Genomic DNA, 25529 nt, shown 5'->3' on the forward strand with positions numbered 1-25529 from the left:
CCATGTAGAAGGAGTGGCTGGCAAAGGGAGCAACAGGAGGAAGAAATGAGCTTAGCCAGTTCGAGGAAGAATGAGAAGGCCAGTGTGGCTGGAATGTTGTCAACCAGTGAGGAATGGCGAGGCTAGAGGTCAGTCCCACCAAAGGCTTGGATCACGGAATGCCTTACCACCCGACTACAGTAATGGGGTTAGACTTTATTCTGACAGTGATAGGAGGCTGCTGGGGTGAGAGGGTTAAACATGGGGGTGGCATGATCTGATTTGCTTGTTTGAAAGTCCGTTCTGACTGTACTCATTCATCTAAACATTAGTTGAGCATTTACTATTTCCTACACACTGGGGATAAAAGAGTGAACCCAAAAAGGCAAGAACTCTACCCTCATGAAGTTTAGGCACAGGATGGCGGTTGTAGGGGAAGTTAACAGAAAACAAACAAATAAATTTCATATTTTAGGTGATAATGTCTACGAAGAAAAAAGAGAATGAAAAGGTAAAATACGATAATGGGAGATGCTTTTTCAGAGAGGCTGGTTGGGTCTCTCTGATAGTGACAGAGATCTGGGTTTCCAAGGCATGTCAGGCTGCAAACACGACGCGAAGGTCCAGAGGGGGAGTGTGTGTGGCTCATGGCTGGCGCGGTGGCCCAGGGCAGGACGCAGAGGGAGAAGGTAGAGAGGGAGCCTGTGGCAGAGTCCTGTGCGTCCTTTTGGGTCATGGTAATGAGTTTGGATTATATTCTGAATGACAAGGAAGATCACTGGGTAGTGTTGGGCAGAAAAGTGACAATGTGACCACCATATGGAGAAAAGACAGTAGGGTAACAAGGCTAGATGTAGAAAATCCTATTAGAGCATAAGCGATTCTAGATATATTCTGAAGGCAGAGTCAACAGATTTGCTAAGGGACAGGATGTGGGGGTGGGAAAGAATGAAACTATGATTCATTCTTCAAGGATGATTCTAATGTTTTTGTCTTGAATACAATCAATGTTCTTTCTGGTTTCTCTTCTACCTCTCCAACTGCATCTTCTATATATCCCTGGTGGGTTCTGTTTAATCTGTTTGTCCAAATTCTATCCTTGGCCATCTTCTCTTCTCTGTTTATATGCCCTCTGTGGGCATTTCCATTTATATTCATTGCTTCAATTACAGCTATATGAGATTATTCCCAGAGTAATGTGGTGGAAAAGGTCATACTTCAGATTCCAACTTCTACCACTTCCAGCTATGTGATTTTACATAGGATTCTGGATCTCTCTGAATCTGATTCCTCATTGGTCAGTTAGAGATGGTAATATGTCAAGGGGATACTGAGATAATTCAATATATCATGTTTAAATCCTCACTATATCCCTGGCACACTGAAAGTACTCAAACATTGTTTCAAGGTTGCATTTTATTTTATTTTAACCCCTATCTCCAGCTAAAAACCCCCTTTAAAAAGCTTGCTCTTCATCTCTATTTTCTGTAGTCACCCAAACCTGAAACCTGAGACTCACCCTGGCTCCTCTGGCTTCTTCAGGCCCAATATGCAATTCCAAGTCTGCAGATTCAAAATCGTAAATACCTCTTGATTTCATTCTCTCCTGTTAATCCCATACTCAGGTACCCCCAGAATCTGCTGACCATCATCTTGAGTCTGACTCTACTGTCTTGTTTCTGCCACACCACTTTTTACAATGTCTGCTGCAATACCTTCTATCCCAGTGATCCTCCTAAAATGCAAGATCATATCACTCCGAATGGAAAAGCTGCAAATGTTCCCTATTATCTAAATCACATCCAAACTTGTTCAATATACATGTCGCTCCCATCACATATTGCCAACTTCCTCTTCTGCATTACCCAATCTTTACTCCATATCCTTACAATTTAAAAATCATACTGTCCTATTTTCCACCACAATTTGTCCCATGTCATTTTCTCTGCCAAAAATGTGCTCCTCCTGCCCAGCATGCCAAACTCTCCACCTGCTTGTTCTTTTAAATCCAAGTCGTCTTACCTCCTCTGAAGCATCTTCCCTGAATACGTTCCAGACTAAAGTTAGCATCCCTTTAGGTGACTTTATCACTGCCCTCACCACAATGCTTCGTAATCATTTGCTAACTTGCATAGTGCCCCAACTGAACTGCCATCCTGAAGACAGAACTACTCATGATTCATCTTTCTATCCTCAATGCCTACCACCCTACAACAACCCAACCCTATAGTACAATTATTCAGAGGAGTCAACTAATGTGTAAGGAGAGTAAGCTATATTCCAACACACATCACCTGTACAAATCAGAGAATTTAAGTATAAACTGTGATTCATTTTGCCTTAACAGCCATACCTTCTCGAAATTAGAGTCATAAGAAAATATATTATTTTAATAATCCTTCAGAGATTTTCAGTCTGAAAAGAAATCTCTACGTGGAGCTCAAGAAAAGTCTTCATTGTATCTAAAAATAGTCAAATGATAAACTATTTTAGATCCCTTCATTTATAAATTTTAACTCAACAACAAAATTACATGTCAGATACAGAGTAAGAATCTAGTTCACAAAATTTCACAATTACCATGGATATGATGCTAATGGAATTTATAACTTTTTCACAGTAACCACCATCCAAAGTTTACAGGAGTCTTAAGAACAATAAATCAGGACAATATTCAACATTTCTTTTCAAATACAAATACTTCAATGGTAAACATCATGCAATTATCTTACATTCACAGTTTTGGGGGATTATGAAATAAAAATTATGAAATAAAAATATTTCATAATTTTACCAGAAATTATCCACATGGTAATTAAATAAATGAGGAACTAGATATATCAGTTATGTTAAGGGACTCTCTCCCATAACTAGCTATATTTAAATGACAAATCTGGAATAATAAATAATGATTAACAAAAACATTATCCAAACACAAAAAGTTATGTAACAGTCTCCCTTAAAGCTTAAATAATGTCTTCGGTAAATCATATCAGTTCTTTCAGACACCACTGCATCAAACAGATCACAACACAAACTACATCTCATTTATTTTTCATATTTAGGGGAGGAAGTAGTCTCGTAGGTTTCAGTAAGGTAAAGCAGCATCTTTCACACCAGGAATAATAGTTAAATAGTTGGTCATAATTTTCCATATACAATTTCCTACAGTATATACATATAATTACAAATCATACTACAACCATGTAATTTAAACTCTATTCATCAACCATGATTGACTTAACAAGTTAGCACTCTTGTGCCCCCTAGTGGATGAAAGGATACAAAATGTGTGTGTTTTCCACAGAAAGTTAAAAATTGAACTGAGTTGCACACATGTATATTTCGAAATATGCTCAGAAGATATAAATAGTAGTCTTTAACTAGTTAACAATGTAGCCCAAGAAACTCATAAATACTGATAAGAGAACACTATATCATAAGGAAAAGAGATGGTTTGAATTCAAACTCCAACCCACAAGAGAGATGCTGTCTCAGGCCAGCTGTTCAGCATCAGAGGTTCCACTTCTTCATCCCTAAAATGAAGCCAATAATGGTGACTTCAAAGGTTGTTACAGGAACTGAAAGGGGTAACATACGTGAAGTACCTTGCAGTGTACCTGGCACTCATTAGGCCATTAATAATTCAGCTTCTTTTCACCCTTATTGCTCTGTAACCCCTAACCTCGCACTGGTTGGCATACACAGGCGTCTCAGCCATGCTCTATAAAACTATGGTTAACTCTTTAAAAACACAGGTTTGAACTTGCAGGTCCACTTATATATGGATTTTCTTCTGCCTCGGCCATCCCGAGACATCAAGACCGACCACTCCTCTTTCTGCTCTTCCTCAACTATTCAATGTGAAAGCGACGAAGATGAATACTTTTATGATAATCCACTTCCACATAATGAATAGTAAATATATTTTTATGCCTTATGATTTTCTTAATAACATTTTCTTTTCTCTAGATTACTTTATTGTAAGAATACAACATAAAATACATATATTAGTAACATACAAAATAGATGGTGGTAATCGATTGTTTATACTACCGGTATGTCTTCAGTAGTCAAGTTCTTGGCGAGTCAAAAGTTACACATGTATTTTTGACTATGTGTGGGGTTGGTGACTCTAACCCTCGTGCTGTTCGAGGGTCAACTATATTGTCCTGATGTGTTGTATTTTTTGAAATACCCTTCCTCAGAGAAGGCTTCAAATTTGCATACAAGATGAGAAAAACTAGAAGTTGGGAAAGGCTTACGCTCAATACCATTTTAGTCCAATCTGATACTGGCTCTCCTATTGGTTTCATTCAGAATTAGCGTTCTAGCCCTCTCAGCAATTCCTCTCACTTATTTTGCCTGGCCACAGGCAAAATGGCTTAGTAACTGATTTGATTTCTCTATCTTTCAGACAGATGTTATAATCACCACCTACCTCTCAGGAGAACAATGAGGATTACCAGGACTATTTTCAGAAATTCCTCTAAATTTCAAAGCAAAAAAGAAAATACATAACAATAAGCATTTTTAAAAATTATATCCGTAGTCCTGTATATCCATGACTTAAAGCAGTGGTTCTCAAAGTTTGATCCGGGTGCACTGGGGACACCTGAGATGCATTCTCTTAAAGGGGTTCAAAACTATTCTCACCTTAATATAAAGATGTTTTGCCTTTTTCACCAGGTCAATATTTGCATTGATGGTGAAAAAGCAATGGTGAGCGAAATCGCTGGGCTTTAGCAGGAATCGAAGCAGTGGCACCCAATTGTACTAGGAGTCACCATATTCTTCACAGCCACACACTTAAAGTAATCATAATAATTTCAAAAAGCCAGTTGCAATCAACAATGCCCTGATAAAGCAATAACAGTTATTAATTTTATTAAATATTCAGCCTTAAGCATAAAATTTTTGATACCCTATGTGACATACATAGGAAATGTACAGCCATATAGCATTTCTATTGCATACCAGAAAAACAAAAGCTATTTCAAGGAAGATCACTTGTGCAATTGTTTGAGGTGTGAGCTGAATTAGCCATTTTGTCATGGAACACCATTTTTACTTGAAACAACGACTAATAGATAAATTACAGTTACTCAAACTTGAGTATTCAGCAAACATCTTCTTGAAAATAAAGTAAGCCTGTCTCTTCAAGGAAAACAACTGATAGGATCTTTTGCCAATGATGAAATGCAAGCTTTCAAGCAAAAATTAGAATTTTGGAGTACTTGTATCTGTCAATGTGAGCTTGACAGCCTCTCAACACTAAAAGACTTGTTCTGATTTGATGTGTGAATACATTTAATATTAACAAATGCCAATAATGTAATGTCTCATAACTCAGTGATCCAGTATTTTCCAAATGACCAATGCATGAAATTACAAAATCATACATGGATAAATGACCCACTGAAAGTACAACATGGATTTTGATGTAATGAAGTATAAAATATTTGATACAGTTTTAGATTCCACATTACAACTAACATTGCTACCATTTGTTGAGTTTTAGTATAGAATCAAAGAATATTCTCAATTCTATGAAAAGGCTTTTAAAATACTCTTTTCTTTTCCAACTGGATATAAGATTATATTTTCTTCATATACTTCAACCAAAACAACATATAAAAATGCAAAAGCAGATAAGAAAACCTAACTGTCTTCTACTAAGCCAGACATTAAAGAGACTGGTAAAAATAAAAAACAATTCTCCACCTTTTTCATGCATGTTTTTGAAAATATAGCTATTTTTTATAAAAACTTTTTGTTAACATATGCCAAGTTTATTATTGCTATGAAATAAATTAATGGATCAATATTTTAAATTTTTTTCAGCTTCAGTTTTTAACATGGTAAATGTAGATAGACATAATCTAGATAAACAAAATTTCTTTGTGGACTTCAATAATTTTTCAGAGCATGAGGGTCCCAAGGTCAAAAAGTTTGAGAACTGCTGCCTGAGAGAAACAAAGATCCCCCACTGAAGAAGGCTACCAGTAGAGATCACTTCTTCCTCACTTTGAAGCCAGAATGCCAGAAACTATGCAACATAAAGCAGATACTTAGGATTCCTGAGATAAATACAAGAAAGACCTAAAAATGAGAACTGAGTTTCACATCTGGAAATCCTGGTCCAGGCAAAAGGAGACAGGGCTTGACAATATAAATGACAAATAGAAAAAGCAATCATGTTTTTATAAATATTCTAATATGCATACATTCTCAATTCCACTGCATCTCATTTTTGCTAAGGCCAAAATTTCATGCCCCATAGGACAAAAGCAGCCTATGAAAAACAAACTACATACTGATCATTTTTCTTCTGAAAATAAAATACTATCCTCTGTTACTGCAGAGTACATGCCAAATGCAGAAAGATCCCTGGTGAAATATCTTTTAACAACATGCAAAGTAATTCACTGTAGGTTTATACAGTATATTAAAGACACATAAATAGTGCTTTTATTTTTTTTATTTTTTGAGACAGAGTCTTGCTCTGTTGCCCGGGCTAGAGTGCCATGGCGTCGGCCAAGCTCACAGCAACCTCAGGCTCCTGGGCTCAAGTGATCCTCCTGTTTCAGCCTCTTGAGTAGCTGGGACTACAGGTGCGTGCCACCACATCCAGGTAAATTTTTCTATTTTTAGTTGCCTAGCTTATTTTTTTTCTATTTTTTTAGTAGAGATGGGGTCTTGCTCTTGCTCAGGCTGGTCTCGAACTCCTGAGCTCAAGCAATCCTCCCACCTTGGCCTCCCAAAGTGCCAGGATTATGGGCGTGAGCCACCGTGCCCAGCCAAATAGTGCTTTGAAACATAAAAGTAACCCATAAGTTTTGCTTTCATGAATAGCAGTTTCTTACTGTTTCACCAAAATAGGCTAACTAACCTACTAGTCCATGTTATAAAATGCTTTTAAATTAAGAATCTAACAATGTCATCTTGTTCCTTCCCATTTATATATAAAAAAATAAGGCACTAAGGTTAAATTCCATTCAAGAAAAGTATTACCTTTTTCACTCTGCAGTTCTGGTGAATCCCAATACATAACAGAAAAATCAGAGTTGTACTAATGACTGTTCGCATGGGAATAATTACTGAAAATGCCACACATAAGATAGGCAAGATGAAGGGTAAAATTACTTCTTTATTCATGGATAGCTCATATTGACAATTGCAGAATGACTTAAGTGCCTCGGGAACTTTTGCTAATGATTTGTTTCATGTAAGACAGAGGTCAAGCTGAGGTGCCTCAAACTTAATTGTAACATTTGATGATCATAAGTATATGAGAGAGAAATTCATCTAAAAGTTAGAATAAAGTACAGAACACAAAATCATTAATTTGTAACAAAGGTAACTTGGTACTCTATTATAAAACTTCTAAAAAGAATGAAAAAATCAATATTAACAAAACTAATGATAATTAAATTATGCACAGGCTTGCTATCCAGCGTGTATACCTAAAACAGCAGGTCCTGGAGAGCGTATTAAAATGCAGCTATGGACTTCCATACCCAAGAGAATAAGGCAGACATACTTCTACTCCACCATGGTATTCTTCCTACTAAGTTCAACTGTCTACTCTGGACATTATATATACATCAAACATGAGACTCTAAAGGTGTAGAGAAAAAGGCAGACTGGCTAGAGACCTCAAGATGCATGGTGAGATGTGAGATGCTGTGGGTTTTTTTTTTTTTTCCCTTCACATATCCCAGATTTAGACTGGGAAAAAGCTGGCAACTCAGAAATGCCAGCAAAAACAGGCACACACATACACACAAAAAAATGTTCTTTCTAGCCAAAGGACCAGGAAAGGGATAACCTAGAAAGATAAAAACTTTTAGACAGTAACAGCTCTACCACAGCCAAACACCAAAGGAAAAACTATGGCTCCATCCTCACCAGCACAAGCCAAGTGGGAAGCTTAGATCTCTACCTTCTCAAAGTTGTAACAAGTCACCCCAACAGCCTAGTTGGTATATGAAAGAAAGCCAAATGGGGAGGTGCAACTTTCATCCCTACCAGTTGGTACCCTGACCTTCCCTACCTAGTCCACTATGCTATCAGTGGAACCACATGAAAAATAAAACTCCCACCCACTGCCCATCAGTAATGAGGCACTCTTCCTCTCCTCTGGGGTGCTGTCAAAAAAGGCAGAGTGGAGAGTTAGAATTTTCACCATTGCCCAACAATAAGGTTATCTTTTATTGGAGGTCACCCCAATATGGTGTCAGTGGAGGCTATGTGAATGGCCAAAACTCCCACTCTTACCCAGCAATAAAAAGATGCCCCTGTCCTCAGGTGTCAGTAGAGTTCAAGTGGTGAACATGAACTTTTATCTCCATCTGGTGGGAACATGGCAGCCCCCGCCCCACTTCATCTGTCAAAGTGGTGTCAGAAAAAGCCGGTTAAAACAGAAAGTTTAAATAAGATCCAGAGTCTTGTAACATATGAAGATATCCAATATCAGTCAAAAAATAACTCATCATACTAAGAAGTTGAAAGATCTCAAACTAAATGAAAAACGATTATCAATAGAGGCCAACACTGAGATGGCAGAGATGGTAAAATTATCTTACAAATATTTTAAAGCAACTGCAATAAAAATATTATCAGTTACAAACATGCCTGAAACAAACGAAAAGGGAGAAAGTCTCAGCAAAGAAATAGAAAATATAAAGAAAACCCAAGTGGAAACATTACAACTGAAAAATATAATAACCAAAACAAAAGGATCATTTGGAAGGGCTCAACAAGAGAATAAATGGACAGAGGAAAAGATCAGTGAACTCGAAGATAGAGCGATAGAAATTACCTAATCTGAACAAAAGGGAAAATAGGCGAAATAAAATAAACAGAGCCTCAGAAACCTGGGGAACACTTAAAAATATCTAACATTCAAGCCAGGTAAAGATTCTATAATTTATTCAAATTGGTAAAATGACAAAACTAGTAGACTACAATAAGTTATGCATATATACCTAGAGCAACCACTAAAAAGTACACAGGGATATACTTCAAAAACTATTGATTATTTAACAAATCTTCAAGTCATACAGATGTTGCTGCTCTGAAGACCAGTAAGTCATTGGAAGAAGGCCATATCCCCAATTTGAAAGAGGGCACTAGTGAAAAACTTACAGCTAACATCATATGAACCGTGAAAGACTGAATGCATCTTCCCCAAGGTTAGAAACAAGACAGAGAATACCACACTCACATTATTTTCAACATTACTAGAGATCCTAACCAATGCAATGAGGACAATTAATGAAAACTATGCCCTTCCTTCTCTGAATTTAAGAACTTATTTTAAGAAAGAGCATATCTACACTCCTCACTTCTATTTTATAGAAGGGAAGAAAAAAGATACTGAGAGGTTATAATTTTCCCGAAGTCACAAGAGAAGCAGAGTGCCTACTGTATGCCAGATGTTGTTGAAGATTTATGTTTTTATAAAATGTATGGCAACTCTTAGATCATTATATCTTTTTCACACACAAAAAATGATTCATTGTGAATAGGCACATTAATAAAATTATATTGGCTCGATGTTCAGAAAAATAAACAGGTAGAAAACAGTAAGTGAAGAAAAAAAGTTAACATGGATTTTCTTCTCCCTTAAGAAAGAAAAAAGGAAGCTTGTGCTAAAATAGGTCTTTAAAATTTTGCAGCAAATACTTCTACTTTTCGTTCTTTGAGGTGTCTTCATACTACTTTCCACAGAGGCTGTACTAGCTTGCAGTCCCAACAGCAGCGTATGAGTGTTCCTATCTCTCCATATCCACACCAATATTTGTTGTTTTGGAACTTTCTGATAAAAGCCACTCTCACCGGAGTTAAGTGATAACTTTTTGTTGTGGTTTTGATTTGCATTTCCCTGATGATTAGAGATGTTGAGCATTTTTTCATATGTTTATTGGCCATTAGTCTACCTTCTTTTAAAAAGTTTCTGTTCATGTCTTTTGTCCACTTTTTAATGGGGTTGTTTAATTTTTTCCTTGCTGATTTGCCTGAGTTCTTTATAGAATCTAGTTATCAGCCCTTTATCAATGTATAGCATGCAAATATTTTCTCCCATTCTGTAGGTTGTCTATTCATTCTTCTAAGTGAATTATCACAAGAATGGAAAAACAAACACCACATGTACTCACCATTAAATTGATACTAATCAATCAACACTCACATGCACATACGGAAGTAACATTCTTTGGGGATCAAGCAGGTAGGAGAGGGAAGAGGGGATGGGTAAATTCATACTTAATGGGTGTAGTGAGCACTCTCTGATGAATGGGTATGCTTGTAGCTTTGATGGTGCAAAGGCAATTTATGTGACCAAAGCGTTTGTACCCCTGTAATATTCTGAAATTAAAAAAAAAATTGCAGCAAGTAATCTCACTCCATCACAATAATCAATGATTTTCTCAAAAGGTGGCTTGGAGCCAAGAAAAATTCACTAGACAAGAGTAAAAAAGAGAGTCATAGAACCAATAAGCAAAGCAAAATTTTAATAGCTACTGCTAAGTGAGACAGACACCCATCTTCATCTGTCCTTCCCCACCCAACATACCTAGGCACTCAGTTACATCACTCTGTAACTATCACCTTTGGTTCCAGATTTACTATAAATGCACAGTTTTATATAAATCAGTGAAAAACATCCTTTCCATTCTCTTATTAACAATGCTTTCCCCTACATATTAGTTTTGTATTCATTACTTTTACATATACACCAAAGCATATGAGTATAAAGTCAGGTTCCATATGCTGACAAGCACAGAACTGAACAAACCTAGTATATATTAGTTAATAAAGAGATGGCAAAAAAAAGTAGCTATGATGAAATATAACCATATTCTCTCTAATTTGCTATAAGAGTTTAATAATCCAAATAAACACTACCATCAGTAAGAATTCTGAGGAGTTCAAAAAGCTTGATTTGTTTTTTTAAAAAAATCCTTTGGTTCTTTTCTTATCTATTTTCTTGGCCATGTTCAAAATGTAGGGAAAAAAAACCATAAATAATTGCCCAAATCTTACAAACTCTGTATATGAGTCCATAAATTCCTATGCATATTAATAGAGCCAGAAAGTTACACAATCACATTTTTTTACTAATTTATTAAGAGTAATAAACCATGGTCCTATCAAGTTATAAACAGGCCAAAGCAAAGGCCCTCATACTCTAAGCTTTGTGGTCTTGATTTAATACTGTTGTACATTTAATACATTTAATGGACAAGCTGTCTTTTCATGGTTGGTAATTAACATCTCTTGGATGAATAAAACCATCCAGAACAGGGACTCCTCTGTAGAGAGCAGATCATTCCAGATTACGCTACTACTTTTACTTTATAAATTTCCAGATTATAATGATTTATTTGACTTATTTCTAGATTGTGCAATCTCAACTTTTGTATTCAGGTTATTAGTCATGTAGAACTTGCTTTTCTGATGCTAAAATCTATCTCTGTAAAACACTGGCGCTTGTCATACTGTCAGTTTTTGAAATGCTTTGGAAATGCTTCCTCTGCTCACCACCTCCACCCCTTCTATCCTAGTCCCCCCACTGTCATCTCTCGGATGCACCACCTCTATAGCCTCCTCATTGGTCTCCCAACATTCCCTCCTGCTCTCTAGCTGGTTCACGATTTAGCCAGGGTAATTATTTTTCTAAAACAGATTATTTTATTCAAGATTTCTTATTTATATTTGACAATTAAATATTGTATATATTTAAGGTATAAAATTGGATAACTTGATAGACATATAGGAAATAATCACCACAAACTGATTAACATATCCATCACTTCAGGCATCAATTTCTTTTCTTTTGTGTGTGTGTGTGTGTGTGTGTGTGTGTGTGTGTGTGTGTGTGTATGTGTGTGTGTGGTGAGAATACTTATGATCTACCCTCTTAGAAAATTTTAAGTATATAATAAAACATAACAATTATGGTCAGCAGAACTTAGGTCTCCAGAACTTATTCATTTTATAACTGAAAAGTTGTGCCCTTTAACCAATATCTCCCCAATTTTCCCACTGCCTGACTCTTTGTAATCTTTCTTCTACTCTCTGATTCTATGAATTTGACTTTTTTTTAGATTCCACATATAAGTGAGATCCTACAATATGTGTCTTTCTCTGTCTGGTTTATTTCACTCAGCATAGGGTCCTCCAGATTCATCCATGTTGGCACAAATGGCAGGATTCCTTTCTTTCTTAAAGCTGAATAATATTCAATTGCATGTATATACCATATCTTTTCATCCATTCATATATTGACAGACACTTGGGTTGTTTCCCTGTCTTGTTTATTGTGAATATGCTGCAATAAACATGGGAGTGCAGATATCTCTCTAAGAAAATATTATTATCTCCTTTGTACAGTGGTCCCCCCTTATCCATGGTTTCACTTCCTCTGGTTTCAGTTACCTGCAGTCAACTGCAATCCAAAAATATTAAATGAAAAATTCCAGAAATAAACAATTCTTAAGTTTTAAATTGTGCACATATAAATAACATAATGAAATCGTGCACCATCTAGCTCCACCCTGCCCAGGACATGAATCATCCCTTTCTTCAGCATGTCCTGGATGTATGTGCTACCTGCCCGTTAGTCACCAACATCATCTGGTTCCTGACATGCAACCACTGACATCATCATGGCTAGATGATCCAGAATCACCCGGAGCAGATGATTTTCCTTCTGAAGAATCATCAGAAGGTCAACTGTAACCCAATGCTACATCACAAAGGTCATGTCATTCATCTCACTTCATCACATCACATAGGCATTTTATCATCTTACATTATTAGCACAAACAGTGGGGTGAGTACAGTACAATAAGATACTCTGAGAGAGACTATACTCTTATACTTTTATTCAGTATATTGTTATAATTGTTCTATTTTATTGTTATTGTTGCTAATCTCTTACTGTGCCAATAATCTCCTACTGTGCCTAAATTAACTTTACCATAGGTATATATCTATAGGAAAAAACACTGTATATAAGATTCAGTACTATTCCAGTAATCCACTGGGGGTCTTGGAACATATCCTCTACAGATAAGGAGGGACTACTGTATAAACACATGCAGAAGTTAGATTGCTGGATCATATACCAGATATATTTTAACTTTCTGACGAACCTCTATACCAGGATTTGGTAATCTTTTCATGTTGGAAGGCTGCATTAATTTACCTGTAATCAATGAAGGCTGCATTCAAGAAACTTCAATTACATATACTTAAAAATGTACATGCATGAGAATATAACTTTCAAGGGAATACAAAATGAAACTACGGCCTTGGTGCACCTACTATAACCGCAAACACTAACATATTCCAAGCAAAAACAAGGAAAACAGAATATTCTAACTCACCCTAGAAAATTGTCACACACACAAAAAAATTAATATATACGGGATGCATATAGAACTAATATGTTTGTTGAGAATATATGATTCACTCACAAATTTTCCTTTAATGTCCTCATAAAGTTACCCAATATTTTCAGTAATAGAATTCTTGACCACTTTGGTAGCAGGGTGGTTCAACAGTAAAATATCTGAATGTCCAATGTTCCAATGCTCCAAATCCAAACTTTTGAACTAATTATACATAATTCTTTCATCTCTGACACTATTCCTAAGCTATTAATGTAAAATCACCTAGAGTAGGGTTTTCTAAAGTGTGGTCCACAAACCACTTGAATCATGAATTACCTAGAAATTCAAATCTCTGGAAAGCAACCCAGACATCTGCATTTTTAGCAAGCAACCCAGATAAGACTCATGCCAAATGAAGTCTGAGAACCACCAATCTGGAACCTGAATAGTCTGTAAATAACTTCAGAACATATTTTCTATTCTTTTGTCCATAGTCTGTAAACTGCAATAAGAAATTTCTCCCCATTATTGAAGTATAATGAGACTCTATCTAAAGCAATCTATTCACGAATGTAATTGCAAGCATTAGATATTTGTTAACAGCACTATATATGTTTTTATTTATAGTAAACTAAGTTCTAGACCAGAAGTTAAACAGAACACGAGAAGGAAAAGCCTATTTCAGGATAATCTCCTCCTACTGGTACATAATATTTATGCAAGTCAATATAGATTCCATTCAAACAAAATGGTGTGAGAACATACTTCTTTAGCCTAAAAAAAAGTAAACTACTTTTATTAACAATCAAAAAACAACTTTCCATATTAAGCTGAACTCAGCACTTGTCATATATGACACTCTATGATAATATATCTTTAGGGGCTCCAGCATTTCTCTGAATTTTTTCTTTGAGGGGAGAATAGCCTATAGTATGCTGCTGAATATATCAATCACAAGAGTAGTGAAAGTAGGAAAAAAGTGGCACAGATCATCTAAAAGCAATATACAAAATATGCTTGTGTGAGTGTGTATATCTGCATGTTAAGTGTGTATAAAAATAGATATAGTTTCAGAAACCACTCAAGCCCATATTTTTCGATTTTTAAAAAAGATTTACAAAGCACCATCACTGTCTATGGCAGGCCTCTTGTTCTGCCTGTCTAGCATCCCTTTCCCGTTCTTGCGATAGCCATACCTTATGCCTCTTTCAGAGATAACTCCTCCCCAGGCTCTGCGGCTCTGGTGTGCTATTAGTTATAGTGGCATCTTTCAAAGGGTGACTCAATCTAGGATGGTCCAATCAGAATCTCACTTCTGGGAATTTAAATCTAGACAAGGACCAGACATGATGGTTGGAACCAACCATTCCAATCTTCCAGGAAATGTGTTTTGACTGAAAGTTCTCTAGTTGTTCCAATTCATGCTTTCTTGAAGCTTGACTGTTTAGCTCTTTTTTCAATTTCTGTGATTCACCTAATCCACTTGCAGTATACTCTATTTTTCATCATGTTGTCCAGATGCTATTTCTCTTGCCAACAACCAAAAAACCTCAGCTGATAAGAGAGGGATACACTGAGAACATACCTGATTTGGTACACTATTTGTAGGGCACTACTTCTCAGTGAGCATTTAAACCTCTACAAAAACCCCACCACTTCCTCCATAAAACCTTTCCAGATTGGTAGAAATCAAGAGTCACTCTTGCATTTATCCTGCTAGCCTAACAAAACTCTCCATAGGTTTTTTTGGTCCATTTTCTACCTAAAGGCTTGACATCTCTTATTAGTAATGTCCAGTACAAAGTTAAATGTCCTGTCTCTTTTGACCTGCATGTTACTTTATTGCCCATCTACATACCGCTTTAATACATTTATGCTGTTTTATTAAGTCATGTATGCCTCTATTCACATCAAGCATGCCATCTTTGGCTTAGAATATACACAAATAACACGCATAATAACATGGACTGTGTACAATATCATTCACCATGCATAGGAATATGCATAGTTACATGCACAATTCAAAACCACATCTATGAAGGGCATAAACACATGCACATTATAAAATATTCACAAGTCTTTAAAGTAAAACATGGAAGTCCTCCTAAACAGAATCACTTCCAACTCGCCCTCCAAATATCTTCTCTATAAATAACTACTGCTAAGAGTTTGGGGTGTTAAATTCCATTCTGTACCTTGACAATGACTCATTCATAGCAATTGTTCTACCCAAGCCTGTGAGCAGACTGCATGGAAGGGTTAAAATGGGTTAATTAAAATCCCCCACCAATAACTCTTGGACTGACAAATTAAGAATTAATTTTACCTTATTTTTCTAAGATTTTTTCAAGGCAACTGTAGAAAATGACGAGTATGGTCATGTTTTACATTGGGAGATGAGTCAAAAAGGATTTAAGTGAGTTTCTGTTTCCGAGAAAAAGAAGAGTTAGGAGAAAATATTTTACATTTTTAAGAGAGCATCTTTTCAAAATATCATCTAGCTGATTCAACCATAAACAAGCATAATTTCATAATGCCAATACTTGAGTCACAATCACTCACAGCTATTCGTTAGTAGATTCTACAAGAATTTCTTATTAGGGGTACTATTTTGGCACAATTTGAACTGACAAAAGTACTGTGTGATTTAATTTTTTTAGCCAATTCAAACCTGACCCTAAATTTTAAATTCTTTTATTTCTATAAACATTCTACTCTTAGAGTTCTGTTTCCTTTGTTCAGCTATTCCTCTCTGTTTCTTCTTCTGGCTCCTTCTCTTGCTCTCTAAAAACAGGCATCCTCTTCATTTATAGAGGCAGAAGGTACCTTCCACTCAACCTAAAAGTGTTCTAAAAAAAATTAAATTTATTTAAGGGAAAAAAAAAAGGTATTCTCCAAGACTCCATACTTGAGCTCTCCTCTCCGTACTTCCTCAACTCCACCCACTGCCTAAGCCTCAGTTACTTCCTTCATGCCCCACGTCTTCCAAACACCTGTCCCTGGCCATACTCCCTTCAGAGTTCCCACAACTCCCATCTCCTCCTGTTAACCATCTCCATCTGCACATCCTGTTGACATCCACATACAGTGTGTCCTAGAAGGAATTTATCAACCTTTTTATTCTTCTCTTGTTCTGTTTTCCATATTTCCTTGTCATGCCAGCTCTAAACTTTCAGCTCCTCTTTGGTCCCCCTACACACACTCTTTTCTTCCCTCTTCATTCACAGCAGTTGCCAGATCTTAGGAATTCTACTCAGTAATGTTATGCAATCTTTCCCTTTTCACTATGTCCCCAGTGACTGCTCTAGTTCCTTCCTAATTGCGCTACCTATTGTCTAGCTATTGTGGAAGCTTCCAAACCACTTCCCACCGCTGCCTTTCTGCTTCCATTTCACTCCCCGCAATCTGCTTAACCTTCTTGAGTATAATTCTGATCCGGACACTCTTGTTTATTGCCATGCTGAAGCTCTTTACATGTTCTATGATGAAGCCAAATTAAAATTTTCACTGTTCTTTTGCCATACTTGTCATATCCATATCTTTACCTTTATATTTTCCTTCATACAGACTGGTATTACCTCTTTCCCATCTCTGTGTGCTTAAATATTAAATATTCTTTAGCACCTCCTCTCAGAAGTCTTTGAGTCCTAGGATGGGAGTAATCATTCCATTCTGTTCTCTGAATGCCCCTCTCTCTCTTCTTCCTTCTCCTCCCCCCCTTCTCTTCTCTTTTGCTTTCTCTCTCTCCCTTCTTCTCTCATTTTTACTGGTACAACAATTATGTCTACAACCCCAATGTTGCCAGGCCTTACTCATCTATGGGCACTAATGAGTCCCCGTTCACAGTAATAACCTAAATGTCACCAACTCTTGGACTTGCTGATACAGCATCTCTAAGCCGATACAAGTCACAAGCATTTCTAGGAGACTCCGAGACATGTTTCCCACATATTGGTGAATAAGGCTTCTTCCTTCACTGTAGTTTTTATTTCAATGCTCCCCTTTGTTTTCATGGGGATCAGACATGAATCTATTGAGAGCTGAAGTAGTATAAAAACATGAGTAACAAACATTATCCTATGCTCAGAATTGCTCTGTCTTAATGTTCAAGACCAAATCAAGCTCAGAATAGCTGGCTCTTCTTCCCTGAGGTAAGTCTCTCTCAGAAATTCATCAGATTTTCATCCAACTGACACTCCCAGTCAGTCTACCAGCTATGCCACGTGCTTGCCTGTACTTCTGCTAGACTGAAGATACAGTCACTGTTTCTTACTGGACTATAAACTTTTTAAGAGTAGGGTCCATGTTTAAATAATATATATCTTCACCAAAACATTTAACATAGTTTCTTACACATAGCCCTTAATGTTAAAAATAAATTGTTTTTTAAAAATAGTCCAAATTAATGATTAACAACATTTAAAAATTAATTCAAATACTTAAAATCTTTATGTCAGGTAATCCAGGCCCTAACAATTTAAGATTAGTTCAATTTAAGATCTACCTCTTTTCCCTACTTTTCCAATAATCACACTCCCTTAAAAATTGCAAGTATCTTTTGAAATGAGTTTCAAAAATGTATTAAAAACAGTGAGAACTTGGTACCTACCTCATGGGGTTGTTTTTAGGAGTAAATGACATAATACATGAAAAGTACTTAGCATAGTACCAGGAATGTAATTAGCATTTGATAAACATTAGTTTATATTATTTTCATTGTGGAAGCTAAATTATTTGTAATTGTTCCAAAACTAAATTGTACAAAGAAACATCCTCAAAAGTGACTACTTCTTATACATAAAAGTACTCCAAATGTTGAACATTATCTACAGCTTATGTAAAATTCTGTCTTTGTCAATAATCACTTCTAATTTAATTAATCATCTTTTAATTGTCTACCTCCATTACTATAATAAAGAAGAAAATCAAGACATAGTAACCACTTAACAAATGAATGTTTTCAGTAAGTAAATAAAATGATTTTAACAAGTTTCCAGGCTATTATATTGCTGCACCTAGATCTCTGAAATAAAGTCAGAATATATAGATTTTTATATGAGATGACTCCAAAACTACCCTTTGAAAACCAAGAGGTATAAATGTCCCCCCTAACCAAACAGGCAAGGAGAACTCAAGAATTTGAAGTAAAACCAAGGCAGACTCCTATAGAAATGAAGCTTAAGTGAGATGGCAGGATAAATTGCTGGAACTGATTCTGAAAGAAGGTGGACCCCAAGGGAGGGACATTTCACAATCCGATCGGAAATGGCACATCCTTTCTCCTACACACATCCATAATTGGAAAAAAACACGGAAAACCTTTCCTCCCACCACTGACCTTCTGAGTAGGTGTGGGTGGGACAAACTTCATCCTAAATATTCACAACAGATCTTGATCTTTTTAACACCTGGTCAAGTTTGCAGAGTCACTAAAGAAAACGTAATCCAATTAGTTTCTCCACTCAACTTGCTTTTCACTTCCACGAAATGTCCTCTCTTTCTGCAGAACACATGAAACAGCAACTACTACATTGCCCTGATTAGAATCCTCAAGAGATGACAGGACCCTTGCTTGCTGAGGACACTTTCCACAGAACAATTAAGGTGAGTAGAAACCTAGAGGCCAGCAACAGAAGGGAAACTGGGGTTACCTACAAAGTCTACAAGTTCTGTCATACTGTGGTGAAAAAATCGTGAGCCTCTGAAGGTAGGCCATTTGCATTACTAACTTTAGATTAAATGCAGGGTGATTACACCTACCATCAAAAGGGAACTTTTAAGTCTCCCACACACGCGTTCTGTTCTATTCAATCACTATACCTTGAGTAACAGCTTTCTTGGAAACTGATAATAGAAATGAATCATAACCAATAAAAAAAGAACAACCTTCATTTCTGACAATGTTTAAAACATTATAACATTTTAAAAGGTTATAACCATTATAAAAGTTAAACCATTAACTTCAGACAATGTTTTAAGAAAGGAAAGAAGTACCTAAGGTTGAGCCAGTACCAAAGCAAGCTAGATTCCTAACAGCAGCTATTTAATAGAATTAGTGTTTTAAGTCATAAAAACATAAAATCCTAACCTTAACGCCACCACATATTAATAGAAAATAACACTTTCTTACTTTATTTTCAGACTAATCTCTTCTGTCAAAATAAAAAGAAAAAATAATGATGCTTGAATTCAATAACGTAATTTTTTAAAGTCTTGGATATCACCCAATAATCTCTCATATTGCAAAGAGTTAAGAATTTAGTATTCCAAAAGTTAAATATGAAGGAAAAAAGCATGCAGAATGCATATCCAATCTGCTTTTGACATATGCATTAAACAACAACAAAAAAAAAAACCAAAAAACTTTTTTTTTCTATTTCTAATAAAATTTTGAGGCAATTTCTTTAAATCTTAATGAAGGTAACACAGGTCCAGAGTAATAACTTTCTTCTCTTTCCTGAAAAGTATAGTTCCTAGAATTCTTACTTGTTTATACAATTAACTCCTAAAAACAAAATCAAAACCCTGGCAATAATGCTATCTTATATATTTTACAAGCATTTTATTTTCCAGTATTGTGAAAACAAATTAAACCAAACAGCAAAATTGTATGCAAATGTCACTCAAATTAAATGAAATATAAAGAAACCTTATAGTCCACCCTGCATAACGTGAAATAATTTTACACATTACATTAAATTTTAATTAAGATTAAACTAAAGAATCTATATTAAAATCCTTTAAAGTTGTTTAAATAATTGTGTGACTCATCTCTATTGCCTTAGTTCAAAAAAATCAGTGAACCTACTGATATGCAACCCACTCAAAAGTGACTCATTTCGACATTTAATTATTTCCATGCACAATCTGAACAATATCTTTAACATATGAGACCTAATTATAATTAGATCACATCAAAGGATGAAAAGAATATGAAAATGTGATTTATAAATGCAAGGACTGAGTTGTCTAGTCATCAAATACAATTGATTGATCAAGGTTCAATTTATGTCAGTTGGACCTGCAATTGTTATAACTTGAGTTTGACCCTAGTGGAAAAATAAATAAATAATTTGCCTCTGAAAATGTAATGTGTCTTGTTTTCTATTGTAAGGAAACTAAAACCGTGCAGCCTAATATATATTTCCCTTTTAAGTCTTAACTGCCAAAAACTTCAGAGCAATCTTTATTTCCCAAGTGTTTAATTTTGTTCCGTTCATATGCTTGAAAAGATTTCCTTTTAGCTTCCTTCTCATGGTCTTTGTTCTCAACTCTTCTTAAATGACTTAGCTGGCACGTTCCGAACAAGTGGTCTCCTCAAGTCCCTTTGGAAACAAGTAGAAAGGACAGCCTTCAACAAACGGAGAAAGGGGAGAGTGACGGGAAGGAAGGAAGACAGCAGGAAGAAGGTAGGCAGGTATGCAGGCACCTACACACACCTGATACTCAGAACTGTCACAGATCTGCTGTTCTGTGTGTACAAACAACACTAGAATTTTTCTAAACAAGTTCATGTTGACAATGTTCTGTGATTTTTAAACTTGAGGCAATGACAATGCTGTGTAAGTTACAAACTGAGCGCATCTAAAGCAAATAATAGTAATATACTATTGAATATTTTTACATCCAAGGCACTGTACTATGTGTTTATTTACTGCTCACAGCAACCCACAATGCAGATTTTATTAGTATTAATTATTAAATTATTATTTATTATCGCCACTTTACTAATGAAGAATTGAGACTTCGAACGGTTTTATACCTAGTAAGCGGTAAAGCTGGGAGTCAGACTGCTAACTTCTAGGTCTGTGCCCTTAACTAGGATGCTCTCTTTATTGTTATGAAATAAGCTTTGCAGTGTTTGTCTGATGTACAGTTTCTGAAGTATATAACTGGCATCATGCTTCGTGAGATCTAGGTGCAGGACAGCCAGCTCAAATAAAATATTGAAATGAATAACAATTTTATATTGCCAAGCTAAGGATTTGAGTCAGCTGAGGGGAAGATCTATTGGAAGTACTCTGGATTCGTAACCAGGTGCAAGATGGGAAAAATGCTGGAGACAGCAGTTGTCATACCTGGTTCCAGTTCTTTCTCTTCTGCTAATTAAAAATGCTTGACGCTGATTTCAACACTCAACTTCTTTGGGAATCAGTTTCCTCATCTATAAAATAATGGGAATGATTGCAGCAGACAGCCAAGGACCCTATAGCTCTGCTACCAAAACCCAGGCTTTTCCATCCTTCTGCTAAGTGCACTCACAGCTCAAGGATGGTCCAGGCATCACACTGGGAAGGACATCTGCTACGTATCATTGAGGATCAAAACAGGTAGAGTCTCCTGTTGAGTCAGGACAGACAAATCCTTCCTTCTAGGAGAGATCCTGCTTCATTGAGGGAGAATACTTTATGCTGGACAAACCCTAAGTAAGTACCTGGATCAGATAAAGGACCCAGAAGCTAGTGACCAAATGTTTCTTCTACTAAGAAGTGCTCCACCACATTGACATAACTTATTAAAAAAAAAAAAATCTTCAAATTTCTCCCTAAAATTTTACCAATTAGTAGCATCCGAAGCTAAAAAATAAAATAAAACTACCATTAACACAATTAGGATAACTCAGAAAAGAAGCTGGTTATGAGCCACACTTTGGGATGGAATAGCTCAATCACCTTAACAGAAAGTGACACTTAAAAGAACGTTTAGGAATACATTTGCCCACCACCTTTTGGCCCCACCCTCCAAAGAAAGAGAAATGGGCAAGGTCAAGATAGACTTAAATAAGACTGTAAAGAACAGAAGATGCGTGGTCTTTTTCTGTGCTCCTCTCCTTCCTTCCTGATGATCTATTTTCCCGGGCATTGCCCAATTTTTCACACCCTTCCTGACCTATGCTTTATGTTCAAGGTCCCCCTCACCTGTCCTTTCTCTGCTCCCTTCAGGAGCAAGTTCACTCAGTTGCTGATGTGATTGGATCTAAGCTAGAAACGCATAACTAGAGAATGAGACCTTTGCATTTTCTAACAATGGAAATTCCAGACATAATGACCATGAACTGGGGGGCGGGGAGGGAGGGAGAGAGAAACTTTCCGGTCCCCTTAAGTCATCCCCATGTACCTGCGAATAGCACAGATCAAATTCCCCCTTAAGAAAATCATGGAGGTGAGGGAGGGGGGCAGTGAGATATCACAAAAGAATTTAAAAGTCTGGGATCAGCCAGCACTAGCCCTTCTAGGGCTTTACCCGAAGCAGGAAATTGCTGCGCTGCTCCGTGGCTTCCCTACCCCGGTGCCCAGGCGGCCGGCCAACCCGCTAACCCCCTCTCTGGCCTCTCCCCTGGCCGCGCACAGACGGCAGAGTCAGTGCTACCTTGGCCCCACCGTAACCCTGCTGGCTTCAGAGAAGTTGGCAGGAAGAGTCGAGCGTTGTGCTATTTAAAGCTGTAAGCAGCTACTGTGGATGGAGACGAGCTGCTTGAGCGGCAGAGGATAAAGTCGGCCGTCTTTCCATTGCCCTAAGGAAATCCACTCACCTGCTGAAGTTAGGCACCCAAATTTGAGAAAAAGCAGCCCAGTTCTATTTAGTAACTACTGGCACTCATCTATCTATGCCATCCAGCAATTTTTTATAGTTAAATTGCTCGATTGCAAATCCTTTGATTCAATTTTTAGCCTCAAAATATACTAATGAATGTAAAAGAAGTCCTGTGTTTACTACTGAGGTTTCTTTTTTGCTGTTGCTGTTTTTTTAGTTTTTCTATTTTTTTAGTTCAAAATATTAAGGGAGTACAAATGTTTTTGTTACATGAAATATGTACATATACATACATGGTGCACACCAAAACACCCACATGGACTATTTTATATAACCACACACACATCCCTTTGTATACCTATACATATGTATATAGACAGGGAATGCACACAGAAAGAGAGAGAGAGATCCATGTATGTGTCTATCCTTGAACTCGGGCTGCCCAAGCTACCTGAAATATTAGGAACAACCGCTGGGAACCAGGATAACGTAATGATCAGAAGCACAGGTTCTGATGCAGGTATCAGGGTCTACAGTGAGACACAGGGCAAGGTACCCACTTATCTGGATTCTTAATCTATAAATTGGAATTGTTGACAAGATTAACATGATTCCTATAAAGGACAGATCTGTGCTCGCCCACAATATTCAATGCTCATAAATTTTAACTGGTATTAGCATTATAATAAAATATCTATGATAGCTCAAGAGGACCATTTTAACAGATTAGTTTTCTTCTAAAAATCAAACGTTATTTCGGCCAACCCTGATAATCTGACCCTATGGTCTCCTTGTCCTCTTACTTCCTAAAATGTGCCAGATGGGCACCTTATCTAGGGAACTTCTATTCATTCCTAAAAACTCAGCTCAACTAAAACCTTCATGACAGTGTTTCCCACTCTCTCTAAGCTCCACAGGGTGAATACTATGCCTGCTTTTGCTCATTGTTGCATCCACAGCACTGAAAGTACCAGGCACACAGTAGGTACTCAATAACTACTCACCGAATGAATTAATGATTCAGCCAAGTTCTATCCAGATGTTAATGAATCTATTTACATCTTCCCAGGAAGGAGAGAGAGAATTCAGTCACAGGAACAGAGAGAATCCTGGGAGACACCCAGAAGGACAAAAATTGGAAAAACTCATACTTGTTTAAAAGAAGTCAAATGATCCAAGAAACTGAAGCAGTCTGGCTTTCTGTACTTGGCTTGAGAACCTTTGTAACATTCCATTAAAGAGAAATCATACAAGAAATGCAGAGTTCTGGGTACCAAAAGGGAAGGAAGGATTATACACTGAGGAAGCATTTATTCACCTGAGGCTGCTGGAAGCTGGTGAGTGACAGGGAGCAGATTACAGTGCCCTGTCATCTATGCTCTCTGTCTTCCTCCATTCAGTAACCCATCAGGTATTTATTGTGCACCTACTCCATGAGACATAGTGCCTGGTTTTGTGGATACAGGAATAAGCACTAAAGACTCCACTGCCATGGAGTCTCCAGTTTAGCACAGAGAAGGGGGAAAAAAGGCATTAAACGTGTAACATATGTACGATCAGAGCTCAGGGAGAACCACAGGTTGCTGTAGTAACAACCTTGACTGGAAAGTGAGCACATAAGCATACTGTAGTTTCTTCCAAGGAATGAGTCCAGAGTAAAATATTTTTATAATGTCTTTTTAAAAATTCTGTCTTAAAAAAAAAAACAAAAGGTTGCCATACTGATTTGTATCTGTTTCTGTCGCTAAACAGGAGTAAATTAATTTCAGAGACACACTAGACCTCTACTATTATGTTGAACTCAGGTGTGGGTTTGGGTCAAGATGACTTCAAAACAGGTAAAAGAGAATTTTAAATATTTTCACCACAAAGAAATGATAAATATTTGAGGTGATGGATATAGTGATTACTCTTATTTGATTGTTCCATAGTAGATACATGTATCAAAATACCACTTTTTACCCCATAAACATATGCAATTATTATTTGTCAATTGAAAATAAAATGAAAAACAATAGATGCTGCTGCTCCTTCACTAGCTTGTATGTGAAAGCAGCAGAGATGAAAAATGAGAGAAAAAAATAGCTTATGAAAACCAAAGCTTTGAAACATCATTCAGGAGGATGGAGTTGGTTTACATGAAATCTTAGGAAACTTACTAAACTTTCAATTCATAAGAGTCTCCATTTTCGTGAAAGTTACACACAAGGGAAAACTAAAAGCATCAAACAATTCACCTGTCAAAAGTGGTAATCAATTCACACCAATCAGTCTGTCACTGTTAATTTGTTGAACACACACTGTCAAACTGTCAAAGACCCAGGGGAAAGAGTTCTTGTCCTCAGCAGAGCCATGTCCCTGCCACAACAATAAATCTAAACAATGAGTTCAAGATAAACTTGAGGTGCCAATAATGGCTACAAAGAAGATGCAAAAGCACTAATACAGTGCAGAGCAACTAGGACTTCTACTTTAGCTGGAATGGTCAGGAAAATCCTGTTTGAGGAAATGGAATTTAAGTTAATACCAGAATGAAAAGTAGGAACCTCTGATTAAAAATCTTAAAAAGAATAGTCTGGGAAGAGGGAATAGCAGGTCCAGAAGTCCAGAGAC

General features: G+C 36.7%; 1 protein-coding gene across 1 annotated transcript in view; it reads right to left on the reverse strand.

Moving 5' to 3' along the window:
* Window positions 1-25529, reverse strand: part of ADAMTS3 (ADAM metallopeptidase with thrombospondin type 1 motif 3) — a 198614-nt gene that overhangs the window by 137980 nt on the left and 35105 nt on the right. The gene's annotated exons all lie outside the window — the stretch shown is intronic.

The sequence above is a fragment of the Lemur catta genome, chromosome 19 (assembly GCF_020740605.2).
Source record: "Lemur catta isolate mLemCat1 chromosome 19, mLemCat1.pri, whole genome shotgun sequence".
Lineage (NCBI taxonomy): Eukaryota > Metazoa > Chordata > Mammalia > Primates > Lemuridae > Lemur > Lemur catta.